At 39.1% G+C, this 16,939-nt stretch overlaps 1 long non-coding RNA gene across 2 annotated transcripts in view; it reads right to left on the reverse strand.

The window, feature by feature from the left end:
- The window catches only part of LOC134872287 (uncharacterized), a 97,797-nt gene that overhangs the window by 34,874 nt on the left and 45,984 nt on the right, over positions 1–16,939 (reverse strand). For both annotated transcript variants that reach the window (XR_010166788.1, XR_010166787.1), the window contains exon 3: positions 554–703. This is a non-coding gene — a long non-coding RNA (uncharacterized LOC134872287). The remainder of the gene's footprint in view (positions 1–553; positions 704–16,939) is intronic.

Genomic DNA, 16,939 nt, shown 5'->3' on the forward strand with positions numbered 1-16,939 from the left:
CTGAGACGTCAGAGATGAAAACATAAACCCCTTCAAGCATGAGAGAAAACACAGTCTGACAATACAAGTCCATGAAGTCTATTTCTAAAGAAATATTGTTAATTAACGCTCTCGTAAAAATACAGTTCTCTACACGGCAGCACTGTATTAGGTGTGTTTCGAAAATACCTTCCTGTTTATTTAATAACCCATGCCCTTTAGAATTTGTGGGAGAAATAATCAAATATTGATTTCTCATTTGACATTCTGTGATGCAATTAAAGCCCTGCTAAAATGTGAGTGTGCGGTGTGTGTGGTCAGGCAGAGGTTTCATTTAGTGGGGGGTGGGGGCAGACAAATGCTGACGTAATGTCTGATGACCATCTCCACAAATAGGCTTCCCGCCAGACAGTTAAAGATGATTTGTTGATGGAACAACCTCCTCTAAAAGGTTTGCACTCTCTCACACCAGCCTGCAATTCTACTGCTCAGTGTGTGAACATCAGAGTGTGTGTGCTTATATTTCACTTTTGCATGTGTTTCAATTTCTCCATCTGCCGCCCTATTAACTCACCCCTACTGATGCGTAGATTTTTGGCTTCATCATTCATTTGTCTCTCTTAGTTTGGGTTAAAGTGTCTTGTTAGTACTGGAGTTGTGTCACCAGGTGCTGGCTACTTCTTTTCACATTCTTCCAGAAGTCAGGTTGGTTTCGGTTTGCAATCTACAGTGAGAGAAAGAAAAAAAAAACAGCAGTTAGTTGAAGCTACCTCCTCCACACTTGTTTTCGCGGATGTGTTTGTTGATAAAGGTCAGCATGTTGCTAATAGTGACCTTTCTGCTTTATCAGTAGGTGAAATGCTAAATATGAAAATACAAAGCTGCTGCTGCAGGCATATTTTATCCGTCTCTGTGGCTACCTGCTTTTAAGCGGGTAATTTCCACATTTTCAGCACACAAGGGTTTGTGTGGACAAATTCTTGGAAACATTGATCCTGATCATGCTGATGCTGTAACTTTGTGTTAAGCTTGTTGCGTTGGCTGTGAAATTAAGAGGACCTGAAGGTTGTCTGCTGAATCATGTTACTCCATGGAGTCGACTGCTGCAGCTTAGCCATCCGACGATGAATGGTGACTTGTTTAACCCTCTGCTTGACCTGATGTTGCTGATGATCACATTTGGAGGTTGTTGGCGATGTCACCCCTTCAAGAGAGATCCTGAATAGGGAGTAATAGGGGAGCTGCAGCCAAATCTTGTAGCTGATAATGATCCTGATTGGCAACCGCGGTGTTGAGCACAGCAAAAAGAATAGATTTAAGATCACATATCAATTAGTATTGTTTCTGACAGGTGGAGTTTTCCTGTAAACATATCCATTTCCATCCATCAGATTTAGATTATAAGCTGTGCTTTCTTGGCTACTTGTATCTCTTAGAGCATTATTATTCTTCACAACAGCTTTGATGCAATGCATTTTCAATGTTTGTCATTTTATTTATTCCACCGCAAGCGTAAGAGTAGTTCAATTAATTATTTTGTAAACATTATAAACTAGATGGAAGAAACTCCTAGGCAAATGCCAATAAAAAAAAAGGTAATAAGGAACCAAATGTCTTTATTTCGTCACCCATGTTAGTTGGCTCATGTAGGATGTTGTGAAGGCAATGTTATCCTGGATTAATGATTTACACACATCGCAAACCAATGCTTAATTCATATGAATGGTACATATCTAAAACATTGATGCTTATTTCAGAATGTTCTGCCTCACAGTGTCTACATGGGTTCATATTTTCTTCATCACATGACATTATTTATGATATTAATTAGAGGAAACTTGCATTTTGAAAGATGTCAGAAGATCTGTAAAACAATTCAGGCCAAATAAAAATGGAAGCACTGCAGTGTTGATGACAAAGACTCAATTAAGCTGTGAGGTAACGTTAATATGATCTGATTTTGACAAACTACTTGTTATTAACCAACTCCTACTTCTTTTTCAATCAGAAATGGAAAGGCTGCTTCATAAGGGTAAAGGCATTAGAATTTCGGAAAGATCAGCATGCCAATAAAGTGGTTCTGCATTTCAATTAGGGCCGGCTCATTACAGAGTCATCTGAAACTGCACACTCTGAATGAACAACTCCTTTTTAAAATGTGGCATTGGCTGCCTCAGAGGCCAGTGTGCTAATAGAAAAGTTAATTACATCAGAGGCATTCATGTTAATGTATGTACTTTGACAGAGGCGATATAATAAAAGGTTAGAGGAGTGTGTACCAGTCCCCCGATACCAGACACATTTAATTGCTTTGTCTTGGGTCCCGCAGTCAATCATTTTGGTAATGCTGGATGTAAAATACTGTTGTGTATTAATCCTGAATGGTTTATTGAGACCAGAAAGTGCCATTTTGATATATGATGATTTCAGCAGAATGTTATATAGATTGCAATATTCAATCAATACATTTCATTGAGTTGTATTCCTTAGGCTTTGACCTACAGGCATTAAACATACAGATTAGTTTAAAGAAAGAGCAAGGCACTAAATTAGTCTTTTAAACCACCAACAGGAAGAGAAAAGTTGCACCTGCTGCAACCACATCAACATGCACGCAAGACTTTTAAGTGCTAACGAAATTAATTAGCACCAATTACTGTTTTTATAGGAAATTATTCTCAGAAAATATGGTAGATTTAGAGCAAAACAAGCAAGACCGACCACATTTTCTGTTAACGCTACAACCCTCTTGTCTAAAAAATGATGACAGAATTATATTTCAGTCAGGAAAACTCCCGTGTTTCATTAATATGTTTATTAGAAGCAGTATACAGTTTGAGTTTGGCGTCTAGGCTCGGGCCTCATCACTCCACATATTTACATAGAACATTGACTGATGATTAGATAACTAACCCCCGAGCCTACAGATGGAAGCTGGGGAGGAAGCTGGGGTGGTGGTGGGGCAGGTGAGCATCGCCGACAAAAACGCAGCAGCAGCGAGGTGAACACATCAGCAGCGTGGAAATAGCAGCAGCAGCATTAGCGCGGCAGAGGTAGGCAGATCCGTCAGCTTAAATAGAGCGCCAGATTCACGAGACTATGATTGGTTGGTTGCAAGAGTGACTAGGGGCGTTATGTGCGAATGTATCATTTGTGCTCGACTTGACTGCCTGAACTAGCTCGCAGGCTTCGCCCCATTATGTGACCATCTTAAAACGCACTTCACATTTTGCAATGCTCGCTTTTATACTGAAACAAATCTACTTTTTAAAGGGAAACAACCACGCACAGCCTCAAGTGTAAGGATTACAAAACTCGAAATATTTATCACTTAAATACCAGAAAAACAGCCGATATTCTACAGCACACAGTTCTGGACATGTATTAAAGGAACCTACAGTAAAGCAGGACTGATGGCATTGTGAAACAGCTTCACTAACACATGTATTTAGTGCTTTACATAGCATATATTGTTAGGCGCTTATCTTGAAAGATTCTAATGGTTCACATTATACTGTTATGTTGGCTGGATTCTAACCAGGGACAGTGCATTTAACACCATTCACCGAGCACACAAACACACACACTTAGACAAGGATTGTGTGATCTAATGAAATGTATATAATTTAAGGTGCAAATAATTACTCTACTTGAATGGTTAGTTAACATATTTTGGTATGAAAGCAGTGTGGCATTTCTAATCACAGCTTTCAGGCGTTTTGAAAATGTGTTTATTTTATCTTATATTCATTTTAAACTTTTTTAATGAAATTATACCAATAAAAAAAACAAAAGAACAATTCTGTATGAATTATATATTTTTTTTAAGTAACAAATGCAAGAATCTCGTTCTAAAGGGAGAATACATTTGAGAACATTATTCAATCTGAATCAGGGTTATTTCCCTGATCCACGTTGATTTCTACATTTGAATTTAACACTTATTTTTACAGATTTTTTTCATGTATTTTAAAACAAATATGTAGAATAGACTAAATTATTTTACTTGACTTGACCCAAGACAGACTTGGTAATGTAATCCAATGGTTTGATGGTGTAATGGTATAAATGTTAGGTTATTTTGGAATCTGGAATATAAGGTTCCCTATTCTGTGTTGGTGTGTTTTTGTTAGCCATTTAAAAATACAGGGTCTGGTGGTTCTGTTAAAACAACATGATGTGAAATGTGTGTACACAGAATGCAGAAACAAAGATGAAAGCCTTCCAACTAGCAGACAAGGGATTGTGGGGGATGAACTTTAAGGATCTGGCAGCACCTATGGTACTGGATATTCCATAGGTGTATTTATGGCAGGCGGCAAAAAAAACCCTAATCAATTCATATCTAAGCCAGATTCCTTACAGAGCAATCCCCACCAACAATAACGCAGGATGGTTTGATGGTTTTGGCACCGTGGAGAGAGACACACTAAATACTTATACTGTTAAGTAGACTCTTTGTAATAATCTGAGTGAGGCACAGCCAGAGAGACTGTATGAGAGGTATGAATTATTTAGCACGAGTCAGACAAATTTCTAGTACCAAACTGTAGTGACTTAATAGCAGGACCAGTGTTGCTAGAACTGAACTAGACAGAACCGTCATTGCCGATTTTTGCTCTATTTGCCATATTACACTGATGCCCATAACGTTTCTCTCTTCCCATGAAATGATTGTGTGTGCAAATAGGAATAAAAAGAGGAATGTGTCTGAAAACAACATCATTATTCCAACTTTATGGGGATCAGCATAACAGTATACTTACAATAATAACAGTATTAGTCATTTTAGAATATATTGCATTTTTTTATGCCCAAAATATCTGATCAGATTACTGTGCATCCACATTTGACCTTAAAATCAATTATGAGGATGTATTTCATTATCCATTTCATCTTTTTATATTGCCTATAAAATGCTTTCATTGGTTATGTAGAATGGTAGTCTTGAAGCAGCAGTTTAACTCTTGGTGTAAGAGTATGCAATGTTGTATTTTACAAAATAAGTGGACAGAAGCAACAAACCAAATGTGAAGCTGGTTGAACACCAATGTCCCACTGTGAAAATACTAACAGCTTACTGTAATGACAACTTGCTGCACTGCACTGCGCTGTAGGAGATAGAGCAGCTTAAAGGGACAATGTTGAACTCTATTTTCTCCTTAGCCTTTATGTTAGTGTATATAGCGAGAGCAGAGCCCTGTCAGTGATATGAGACTGGGCTGTACTCCCAGCAGCCTTTGCTGCTGTGCAGTGAGATAGATAGGACAGATGGACAGGAACAGTGGACAGATACTAAAAACCATAAACCAGATTAATCATCACATCATGTGTGATTAATCTGGTACTGAGCACCATTGGCACGGCAACACTATGAACTGGACTCCCCATTGACAGGTCAATATGTTTACACTGATGGATACACGTGCATAGACACATACACTATCAGACACACACACATCTACGATAAGGGATTTCTTTCAGTCAATATATTTGATAGCATAACATAAACAGTATAAATTAGGTTTGCGGCTCCTCATTTTTTTTCTTTATTTCATTTAGTTTGAATAAAAGGCTGACTGAATATAAACAGCTGTTTTATCAAATTCAATTTGAGTAAATGAGAATTTGAATATACATTTTATTATTTACAGGTTATATTTTCTAATCACATGAGTTGCATTACTAAACATTTGGACAGAAGTTTCTGGGCCATGTGAAGCCAGCTGGTTTGCTAGTACTATCAAGCTGGACGATACATCAGGGCTGGAAACAGCTTCATACATCTGTTGGCTGAAGGATCAACCAACTTGATTTTGGAAGTTATCCATTTATTCATCTATCTATTTTGTGTTCATTGTAAGCCCCTCTTTTTAAAGCGTTATATTGATGTTACAAGCTGTATATTCATACAAGATGACTTATTACTGGAGTGATAGCAATTGCTTTCGATGTGTGGGTTTTTTAATTTGTTGTATTTAAGAATTAAATTGTAAAAGTGTGACGGCTCATCAAATCAATCGCATGTTTATTATAACAAATACTGTACATATTGTCACTGTCACAACTAGGCTCATCTTAACAGGAAATAAAGGAACAGTGTTATATGATGTATGCATGCATGTCTGGACGGTCATATTCTAGAGCTGGACTGGACGGCTGATAAAATATATACAGTATGTATATTGGAATAATTTACTGGTATGAAGGACAACATATCAGTAGAATGCCTTTCACAGGAGAGTGATGACCAGCACAGTGTCTAATGGCCTCTTTCATATAATACTTCAAAAGCCCACTCTTTCTCTGGCAGGAATCAGAATGCACAGGGGAGGAATACAGGGGGAAAACAATGGTGTGTCACCTGATGGCTGCAGAATAAAAAAAGAGAGAGATGCTTTGTGTGGCTCTATTTTTCAAACGCACAGGTGTTCTGGCAAACAACTCAAAGAGGGTGTATGTGTGTTTGCTTATACGCTCACCTTTACTGTCCTGTTCTGAACTGCCCTTGATCACTGAAACGTACTGCGTCATCAAAAAACGACACATCAAAACAGAGAGTGTTTGCAAAGTTGTGAGAAATGCTCTCGGGGGATCTGGTGACTTTTGTGTTGTTCAGGGTCCTGTGGAAAAAAGGCAGAGCGAAAACAGGAGTGCTCCTCTGTCAGTCTCTAGGAGATAAAGGGAAGGCTTTATCACAGGAATGCACCTCGCCGTGGCTGCCTGTGTGTCACAGCAGCCTGCACTCAACTCATCTTTGTCGATTCAGGATACAGTATTGATTGTCTAGTTGCAAGTCCTAACTTTAGAGAAGATTGCAGAGTCTTGAAAATGATTCCAAACTTTAAATATTTCCACAACAAAGTACCAATTTTATCACGCATTTTGAGCTGGAAAAGTTGAACACTGAATTAATTTCTTAAATCAGCACTGACTGAATAGTTATTATTCTATCGAGTGGAATACTGTGCCATGTCAGTTGCATAGGGCTTCATTGAAAACTATTAAATGTAGCCAAAATGTATAACTCTTAAAGCAATGCTAGCAGGTTGGTATATGATACCAAAAAAGGTCAAAGCCATTCTACTTGTACTTCTACTACTGCTGCTCTTTCACATACTTAACACTCGAAGAACTTTCCGAGAACGCTGGAGTCAGCCAAGGTCAGGAACTATCTAGCAATGAGAACAAAAGGGAGATGTGTGAACAAAAGGGAAAACTAATGTGTGTATCTGCACATTGATTTGGAATTGGTCCAAAATCTAACAGCTTCTCTCCTGGCTCATGCCAGACCCTTTACCAAATTTGATGAAAATAATTCCGTGGTGTTTTCCGTGATCCTGTCCTTAATCCTGTAATAAACCGAATTGAAACCATAACGTCTTTAGCGCAGTGTATTTTCAATGCTATATTTTGCATATTATGTCCTTCAATCTCAGTGATAAATGGACTGTACTGATATAGCTCTTTATCAGGTCTTTAAGAACCCTCAAAGCGCTTCACATACTACAAGTCAATCACCCTTTCACGCCTCAATCATACAGAGCAATGCCAATTGCTCTTGGAAACATTCACACACATTCATTCACCGTTGGCCATGCCATAAGGAGCAACTCAGGGTTAAGTATCTTGCCCAAGGATACCCACACGTTGACTGCACCGGCTGGGATCAAACCCACAACCTTCTGGTTGAAAGACGACCACCCTGCAGCCAGTCGCCCAGTGGTTCATCTATTCTCATAACTCCATTATCAGTTGATTTTTGGAAGACGATCAGGTTTCCCAGTCTTATACAGTTACAGTGTGGTTCTGAACGGTGTTTATGTCTGGCAATTTGAACCACCCACGATAGATCGAGATTGAAAGTTGGTGCCGGTTTATCTACATTTAGCCATGAGGTAAGCAAGTCGCAAGCAAGTTCATTTTTACCTTTGGGTCAAACTTGAACGTCCAACAAACACAATTAAGATAAGCAAGATTGTTCAAATGATTTAATCAGTAGATAGAGAATAAGTAGGAGAAATAGCTAGAGATTACAGAGAATGTTAAATTGCCTCCTGATATTTTTATCACCGTTCCATTTTGTATAAACTTCTTTTATAAATCTTTGTTTTTACAAACCCCCAAGTTTTGGAGTACTGTGTATCTGAGCCTTTATGGCAACAAGATTGAAAAGCACAGTGTGATAAATTGAGTAGCTTTCTTTGACAAACACTAAAGGAACAGAAAGCTTTCTTGATTGAAAACACGCTATTCTAACCTCCAGTAATCCAATGGGATCAGTGCAGGTTACACTGCTGGGTTCCATAGCGGAATATCTATCTTGTGTGACGAAATTGGTTGGCAGTAGAGGGTAGTATTTGGTGTAATAATTTGGTAAAAGTGGCCTGTTGAAATTAGATGACATGTAGAATGCAATCATTCAGGATTAACAAATGTGAGGAAATTGTGGGTTATTACCGAGCATAAAAGGCAACACAAATTAATTTATCAGCAGGAATCCTCATTCCTCGAAAAAGAAATCACATTAAAAAAAAAATGGTGAAACCTACTACATGTGTGTGTGTGTGTGTGTGTGTGTGTGTGTGTGTGTGTGTGTGTGTGTGTGTGTGTGTGTGTGTGTGTGTGTGTGTGTGTGTGTGTGTGTGTGTCCACATCTACATCATTGGCTGATTGGCCCACATTTCATTTTATTCAGTTCCATAGAACATGGAGATTTGTTTGGGCCTTTTAAAAGGATTCCATCTATTCAATCATTCAGTGGTATGCATGCTCAGGGAGACAGGAATCAACTCAAGCTCAATTTATTTCAGCGAGTTTTGAGGTACAAGTCAGACAGAAATACTGCTCAGACTAAGATGAATGGCAGACTACAACCACTACTTTATTTAATACACTTAGAGATTAGATTTCCTCTAATAACTTAATGGCAATTAATAGAATTATGTGTATAAAGTTACTAAAAGTGAGGGTTTTGTCCACCATACCATAATGGATTACATTTTAACCACACCATATGTCAGGGTTAGAAAAAAAAATATCGTTTAGCTTAAATACACTGAATTTACAGATCTTAAAATATGTTCATCACATTGCTTAGCTTTTAAAGACCCTGCCATGGCTTAATTATGGTGCAAAATAATTGTCTATCATGAGCTGGAGGGAGGAATCTACAGAATCATGTATACTATGAGTTATTCAACAGCCATCTTTAAATAAAAAAAGGAAAGAGAGAGCAACCATTTTATTAATTGCGAAGCACAAACGTCATCCTTAGCACAAATCACTTCACAATAATTCACAATAACTTCAGGCCAAATTCTTGCATAGCAGTGGCTCAGTAAGTAGGGGCTTGGACTGGGAATCGTAGGGGCGCCGGTGCAAGTCCCCGAACAGACTTGAACAAATATGGAAGGTGGACTGCTACTTGGAGAGGTCCCAGTTCACCTCCTAGGCCCTGCTGTGGTGCCCTTGAGCAAGGCACCGGACACCTCCAATCCCCCCTCCCCATTGCTCCCCGGGCACTGCACAATAGCTGCTCCTAGTACTAGGATGGGTTAAATGAAGAGGACCAATCTCACTGTGTGTGCTCTGCTGTACAGTATGTGACTAATAAAGAGGGTTTCATCCTCCGATTCTATTCATATATCCGCCCGTGATACTGCAGCATGCCTTTTATAAAGACAGGTAAGGGTTGGTATTATTTGACCGGAACAGACCAGTGGTTGTTCGGCAACCAAAACAGTTCAAACTGTAAATGTTGAGTAATCTATGATACAACAAAGTGCACATTGGTATGTTTCCTAACGTTGGTTTTGCACAATTGAATTACATGACCATTTAGCAACTGTCAATGCAGATGTCAGACTAGTTGCTGGCTTAAATTAAACCTTTTTGAAACTTGTTTATGTCTTTTTGCATCTGTTCAATTAGTCCATAGTATCTGCTTATTCATACATTGTATGTTTTCATGCAAGGAACTTTAAAGATTATGTTTTTTTATCAGTGTAAAAAAAATGTGACTATTATCTGATGGTTTTCTGACCATAGTCTATCGGGGCTTTGAAGCAAAAATAAATATCATGATCCTTTTTAGTGACGGTAAACTGTTTTTTTCAGCACTTCTGTAATTTCCATGTCAATAGCGTGCCTCTCAGCAAGGTGAACCATCACATAAAGTAAAGAGGTCTAGAGTGCTTCAAGGTTGACGCCGAATTGGAACATATATTGCAGTATTTTAAAAGTCACTTAATAAATATTCTGTCCCTGTGGATGCTCTGAAACAGTATGAGTTCAGGCTCTTTGAAGCCAAAAAGCACTTCAGAGGGTTTATGTGCACAGAAAGTCATCAGTTCAGACTTTGGTATAAAAAAGTTGTCTGGTTATTTTATATTGACTCACTTTCTTCTTCTGACCATATAATATCTGTCTAGGTGAAAATATATGAGTTTGGAAACACAACTGATACAAGAACAGCACTGCAATCAGTCAAAATTACACTTTATCAATACCAGGACACATCTTGTAATTATACTTATTGTAATATGTACTCTGGTATTTAAGGGACTATGCCTGTTTGACATATTTATGTTATAGTGGCTTGTTTACTGACCACATATTGAGGAAAACTTTATTGGAGCCTACCAGGAGGGTGGGACAATACAAACTAAACTGACCTTTCTGAATATCATCTAGTTCCAGAGCTATCTATTTCTGAGTGGCCATATTCTGAGTGTAAAGGGCTGTAGTGTTTATGTGTATATGTGTGTGACTGATCTGATGATTTGGAGGGCAACCCAAGCAGACAGGGATGGCATTTGTTGCATGAGAGGGGGGTTGTACCGCTTCTGTCAGCAACACAATTACACACAAATGTTAGAATACCACACACAAATGCCACACACACACACACACTAATACATACACACACACACGGTATGCAAACAAAATTGCCTGTGGCTTTTCAGATGCCCCCTGGGCTTTTCCTGTCCATCTGTGGTGACAGAATGACCACTCTGCCCCCTACAACTTGAGCAGAGCCGTGTGGCTACCACACACATACAGGAACACAACATCAAGCTTTACAGAAAGCCGCCGCTTCCCTGCAGAAAAGCAGCATGATTCCTGTTTGTCTAATTGACAGCATTCCAGACAAGCAAACAAACAAGCCTTGTTGCAGTGAACTCAGTGACACATTTAGCTTGCAACACCTATGCCCTTCTGTTTAATTGATGCGGTAACACACAAGGTGAACTTCTGTGAAGGCTAAAGCTGACAACAAGCTTTGATATTTTCCTGTTTAGCTTTTCAGCAGCACTACCTGCAACAGATGGACTCGGTCCAATTTTGTCTGTGCTTTAGTTGATGGTGAATAAAACACAGTCTGATAAAAATCTGTATAGTGCGGTATTTCAGGTGAGAGATATGTAAATGTACAATTTTAATATTTCAGCTTCAAGACAAAAAAAGGAAGCTGGAGAAAATCTTCAAAATGTTTTCGATTAGCCAAGAGATAGACAGTGGTGTCATTGCCACGACAGTGATAGCGGGATTTTCCTCATTTGAGCTTGACAACAGCACACAGACACCATGCCCATATTGTATACGTGCTGTTTTAAATGATATTTCGTTTGACTGGACGGCTCAGAGCAGAAGTTTGAATGGGTGCGCAAAGGGACAGTTTCATATTGTTTTACATTGCATTTGCAAATCGATATATTTATACATTAATTTAACAATGTTTCAATAAACAATGTCTGCAATATTAGACATACACATGGACATATTTACAATGGCCATGTCTGCACGATTTTCAATTTTGTCGTTAGTCAGATCGCACGACAGTTTGTTATCTGATCTCTGGACGCAGACAAGACAGAATCCCCTGCCTCACAGAGGGATAAGTTTTAAAATAGATTTACATTTAGGACAGACAGCTTGGCAAAGGTGCTCATGTGTTCCGAACTGACTGATCAAACTGAAATCTAAAAAACATGATTAGAAATATTGCAATATACATGAGAATGAATTATTTATGTTGCTGTACAGCTTCAATCAAGGAAATGAGAGAGCAAAGCCCTGATCATAACAGGGATGGCTTACATCAAAGCCTCATAAAGTGTGTGTGTGTGTGTGTGTGTGTGTGTGTGTGTGTGTGTGTGTGTGTGTGTGTGTGTATGTGTGTGTCTGTCTGTGTGTGTAAACTCATGCCTGTCTTTGTACGTGATTGACCTAGGGATTACAGCAAAGAAAATTATATGTTAGAGTTGTCTAAAACTAATTTTAATAAAGGCGAAAGTATGTGTTATGTGTGTATGTCTGTCACGCCAAAGCTTTTGTCTTGATCTGTGAAAGATATCCGCTGAGGGCCTGTGTGCCGGTGGTACGGACTGACATGGGAACCAATTATTTGGTACCGAACTTTATCATTATCTGTCCAATAAATCAGAATCATTTTCTTTGGCAAAATACATTTAATAAAAACAGTTGTTTGAAGGAAAGGCTTTCACAGATAAATAAAATAGCTATTACAGAGGGGGTTAAACACCAGAATGCAAACGGTAATAAAAAAGTGTAAATTTGGCTCTTTTTTTACATTTTTCAAAGAGTATTCAATTGGAATTGTGGAATTTGGTATTGAATTCTTTATTTCTAATTTTGGGACATCCCTCGTTGTGATGACAAATGTAAATGATATTGAAACTATCAGAAATAAATGTCAAAGGCGTAATGGCACTCTAGTTAAATTGGTCTTGGTTATAGGGTTGAGTTTTCAAATAGGCTCCTATACAATCAGATTGCAATTTTTATAGCCTGTTGAGTCGGCCCCTTTATTGTTAAGCCACTTCCGCATTGGCTTGACTTTTAAGACCCGGAGTATGCTGCCTCGCTGAGAGAAAGAGTGGAAGAGAGACTCACAGCCAAAACAGAGCCATGGTCTCAACTCTTGAAAAGCATCAACAGCATTTCAGAAGCATTTGTAGCTGTTGGCAGATGAAGAGAAAATACCTGCTATTGGGCACCAGAGTCAGAGTCAGATGTTTCTACTTGAGAGCTGCTAAATCCATCCTTTCTGCCTCCCACTGCCTCATTCGCTGGAAATAAGGTCATGCTCCTTTTGAATCTCTTTCAGGGTTGGCTCTTACTGTTTGCAAAGTACGTGATCTAATTGTAGGCATGTGCGTACTTAAAAAAACATGACACCTCAGTTGCAAAAAGGGTGGAATCTTGATGTAGTGCCTGTGATGTATGAGAAAGCATGTGAACTGAAACAGTTGTGCAACAAAAGAGATGAGGACTAAACAAGCACGAGCTGTTTATCAGTACTTAGCTGTTACTGTATTTAAAGGCCTGATCCACCGTAATGAATTGTGTAGGCAAACCAAATGAGGATTTTGTCGTTCTCCTCTTTTGTCATCCTCTTAACTGCTTTCTACTCGTCTTCCTTTTATTATCTCTGTATCCCTTCCCACAAATGTATGAGGAGCCACATTAAATATAAATAGAGTGAAAAGATGGGCTGGGATATCTAATTGTTTATACACCATATTGGATTTTAGAGTTCTCTATTGAATTAATGATTTCATCGTTAAAGATTCATGATGAGATTGTGAGGATGTTGTTTTAATTCTGGGAGAACAGACAGCCTGGGCAGGCGCAGGAACAGAGAGACAGGATAAAATACAGTCACATAAAACAGATAAAGAATTCCTGACCTTATTTAACTCCTGAACAAGTACCCTCAAGAGACAATGGAAATGAAAACCAGTACAGTGCAGGGGGCAATCAAAACCAATCCAGTCAATCAAAATAGAAGTCCCCCTTTAAAGTGATAGTCTGTGCAAAGACAAGAACTGTTACATAAAAGATCAGCCTTTCTCATCTTAAAGATGAACATGAGCAGCATTTCTGTCTAGACACACACACACACACACACACACACACACACACACACACACACACACACACACACACACACACACACACACACACACACACACACACACACACACACACACACACACACACACACACACACACACACACACACACACACACACACACACACACACACACACACACACACACACACACACACACACACACACACACACACACACACACCTCAGATGTAAGGGAGTCTTGTACTCTTTCTTCCATCCCTTTAGGAAAGGATTGCAGGCAGCAGTTCCTATTTATCAGACTGCCAGCCATCTGAAATCAAATTTCCCCTGAAGACACCATGAAATTACAGATATTTTCTCTCCCAGTCCACCTCCCCGCCAAAGCCCACAGGATAAATATCACAACTCTAAGCCTTTCAAGCTGCTATAAGCTGGCACGTTGATGACATTTTGACCAGGCCTGTGTTTCTCCCCAAAGCCTTACTCCAAGTCACTCATGCACACACACTCACATACACATTAACACACACATACACTGTGTCCAGAGTTTCTGCCTTCTCCGTCCCCCTCTAGCCCCTCTCCTAGTGACAGGCTTAGCAGTGCAGTGATCCATGGTGCTAACCGCCTGTTTATCCAGGCTAAGTGCTCTTTGCTGTGCCACTCCACTTTTCTCTGTTGTCTTGGACCTGCTTGATTGATAAATATTGCAGCCGGCAGGCAGAGTCACCCTCTGACCTTAAGATAATGGAAATATTTTGAGAAGTATAGGCCAAAAGGCCAATCACTGAAATCACTTCACCGCCATGTTCAGTATGTTTGGGGGAAGACATGGCAGGTAAAATGGATGGAATTAGGATGATTCACTGTTTAGCCAGGTCCATTCTCTGCATTGGAATGCGGTTGTACATCCACAGCACAGTGATTTACTATTGGACCAAGGAACACATAAGTACATGGGAATGTGTGTGTTGTATGTGTGTATGTGTCTTTTAGAAGCCCTAGGTGTGACCTAATTATGTGTTTGTGAAAGCATGTTGTAATATTCAACCTATGCAATCCGGAGCAATTTGCTAAATACGCTTTGAAGTTGTACTTGGGTACAGCAATGCTTTGAGCTAAATGCTAATAATAACATGATAACCAGCACACAGTGAAATAAAATTATTATTACATACATGTGATTTACAGGCAACTATCAACCCCTCAGATATGGCAAGAAGACAAAACCTTGACTATTTTTCAGTCCCAAGTCTTGGCTGCAAAGATCAAGGAGCTGTGAATCAAAGTTACATTTGAAATGAGACATACGAAAAGCCCCTCAGTGCACCCTACGTGTTTTGCGTGTGTGACAACCAGAAAAGAAACAAAGGAAAATCCAAGTTGAGGGAGTATATCGAGCAAAACAGCAGGAACCAGCAGTTACACACTGAGTGATGGAAAGACTTTAGATGCTTCCCAACTGTCTCGTCTGCCAGAGACCTTCACTATGTCTCTGGGGAATGCTGGCTTGTTTCCGAGCCAATGAAGCTACAGACTCAAAAGGGCTGATTTGGAATATCAGACACAAATTAAGACTATGCGCTGCTACATTGCAATATACATCTGTCCCACATGCCTTGGTGGATTTCACAGAAAAGGTTCTTAAAAACTCTTACAACTTTTGGCTAAACAAACTAATCAACTGACAGTACAGAAAATGATCCACAGATTGTAGAGTAAAGGTAATATCTATCAAACTCTTAACATGCAGCTTAGCATTCCCCTTAAAAAAACAACACCACCCAATGTGCCTCAAGCTCTCATTAAAACATTACTTTTTGCAATGCCATTTGTTGATAAGACACGTTTTTGGAAATTAAACAGTTTTAGGCTCTGAACATTTGAAAAACAAAGATACAGATCAACACATGGGGGCTTTTTTTATCACTACTTATAGTTGTGTTAAATTGTGCTCTATCAAGGCTGCTGGCAGTGCAGATAATCCATCAATGTTTTGTTATCAAAGATAACTGGAAAAGTGTTTATCTTGTAATGCAATGTCATTATTAAACAACAGCTACGAATATCATTATTATGGTTTTAACTTAAAGAAAATATTTACGTGAGGGGACCGGATCCTTTCACTTTTTACATTATGCTTTTCAAGTGTTACATGATTACAACTTTATATCAAGAACTATATCTGAATGAAATGTCTGTCTGTGTTTCAGTCACTGCGGGTCTTCTTCCTGACTCATCAAAATAACCACTGAAATAAGTTTTTAAAATAAAAAAGATAGAAAGGTGAACCCGTTCAACTACATTTCCCCACAGGAGAGATGGCTCTGACTTCCAGTTATAAAGGACACATTTGATCTGCAATCTCATCCCATATTCTGTTGTATAATATTTCTGAGACACATACTAGCTTTCATCTCAGTAACTGATTCTCCTGCTCACCAGTCTCTTGTCCATTTGTTTCACTGTCTCCTTTCTTCCAGCTGAGCCTACAGGGGCAGTGACCTCATCTAAACCCAAACTGTGTGACCGCTGGGCTTCCTGTGTGTCTGAGAGGAGATGAGAGTGCCAGACACCTCTCTTATTAAACCTCTGTTTGGCTATCAAGTCAGGGGGATACAAGGCAGAGACGGGTGGGCTGGACCAAACGGAGTCTCTTTTGTCATCTTCAACATTAGACTCTAATTGGCTCCCATAGGTCTTGAGCCTGCCGAAAAAAGAACACGCACAGACACACATATGTACAGTTATATAGTTTGAATAAAAAATGCTCTTATCTAAACTTTATAGCATATTTTGGTTAAGATAGTTTCCAAGTAAATATGACTATTAGAGGCTAACTAACTTTCCATCTAGCTATTCATTTTCTTTTAAATGTGATCATTAGAGATACAACACAATCTACAATGGCTTTAGCTCTAAGCTAACTGCATGCGTGTATATCTTTGTGACAGACTGCCTTGTATAATTGGCTTCCTGCCAGCTATCCTAACAAGCATCTGATGCTATCTGTGACATTACAAATTGTTGTTACGTGTGGCGCAGCCTAATTTTAGAAG

Source organism: Eleginops maclovinus, chromosome 11 (genome assembly GCF_036324505.1).
Source record: "Eleginops maclovinus isolate JMC-PN-2008 ecotype Puerto Natales chromosome 11, JC_Emac_rtc_rv5, whole genome shotgun sequence".
In the NCBI taxonomy this organism is placed as follows: domain Eukaryota; kingdom Metazoa; phylum Chordata; class Actinopteri; order Perciformes; family Eleginopidae; genus Eleginops; species Eleginops maclovinus.